We start from the raw sequence: 1,312 nt of genomic DNA, 5'->3' as shown, positions 1-1,312 counted from the left end.
TCTGATCATCCTCACTGGGCGCCACAGAGGCAAGAGGGTGGTTTTCCTGAAGCAGCTGGGCAGTGGCTTGCTACTTGTGACTGGACCTCTGTCCCTCAATCGAGTTCCTCTTCGTAGAACACACCAGAAATTTGTCATCGTCACCTCCACCAAAATTGTTATCAGTGGTGTGGAAATCCCCAAACATCTCACTGATGCTTACTTCAAGAAGAAGCTGCGTAAGCCCAGACACCAGGAGCGTGAGATCTTCGACACAGAGAAAGAGAAACATGAGATTACAGAACAGCACAAGGTTGACCAGAAAGCTGTGGACTCACAAATTCTGCCAAAAATCAAAGCTGTTCCTCAGCTCCAGGGCTACCTCCGCTCTCTGTTCGCTCTCACCAATGGGCTTTATCCTCACAAACTGGTGTTCTGAATTTCTTATAAGAACCCGATTAAATAACTAAAAAAAAAACACAAAGGGTAGGGGATGCATGGCAACAAAGTTCACTCCCTGCTTCATTCTCAGGATAATGTGTCTGGAAATGAATTAGAAACTGATTTGACATGGATCTTGAATGAAAAGGTCAAAAGCGTTGCAACTCAAAACACTCCTCTCTGTTTAGTCAGTCCTGACAGTGCCTCCCAAGGAGAGAGGAAAAGACTAGTGCTCCTGGGCCAGGTAGCTGGCAGGTGCTTTGAACTTTGTGTCTGTGAAGTGAGCATTATTATTAGTGAACTGATCACTAGAGGCCTGGCGCACGAAAATTGTGCATGGGTAGGGTCCCTAAGCCTGGCCGGCAATCTGGGCCAGCCAGGGCCTTCTTTCCCCTGGCTGCTGGCTGCTGTCTCTGGGCCGGGGCCTTCCTTCATTCCGCGCCGCCCCCTGGTGGTCAGTGCATGTCATAGTGAGCAGTCAAACTCCCGGTTGGTTGAACTCCTGGTTGGTTGAACTCCTGGTCGGTCAAACTCCCAAGGGGATGATTTGCATATTAGCCTTTTATTATATAGGATTCCTATCTTACAGATGAGGAAAGTGAGGCTGAGAGTGTATTAGTTATCTATTGCTGCATAACAAATTACTCCAGAATTTAGCAGCTTAAAATAACAATCATTTATTATCTCATGCGGTTTCTGAGTAGCAGGACTTTGAGGGTGGCTTAGTTGGGTGGTTCCTCATTAGATTCAAATCGATGTTGGCTTGGGCTGCAATCATGGGACTGCTTGACTGGGGCTGGGTAATCTGCTTTTAAGATGGCTCACATGGCTGTCGTCAGGAGGCCTCCGTTCCTCGTCATGCAGCACTGATGAGGCCTCCACAGGGGGCCTG

At 48.1% G+C, this 1,312-nt stretch overlaps 1 pseudogene; it reads left to right on the top strand.

Moving 5' to 3' along the window:
* The window catches only part of LOC102253102, a 904-nt pseudogene extending 447 nt beyond the window's left edge, over positions 1-457 (top strand).
* Positions 458-1,312: the final 855 nt, after the last annotated feature.

Source organism: Myotis brandtii, unplaced genomic scaffold (assembly GCF_000412655.1).
Source record: "Myotis brandtii unplaced genomic scaffold, ASM41265v1 scaffold333, whole genome shotgun sequence".
Classification (NCBI taxonomy): Eukaryota; Metazoa; Chordata; class Mammalia; order Chiroptera; family Vespertilionidae; genus Myotis; species Myotis brandtii.
Note: the sequence above shows the minus strand (reverse complement) of the source record. Positions and strands in the feature narration are given on the sequence as shown.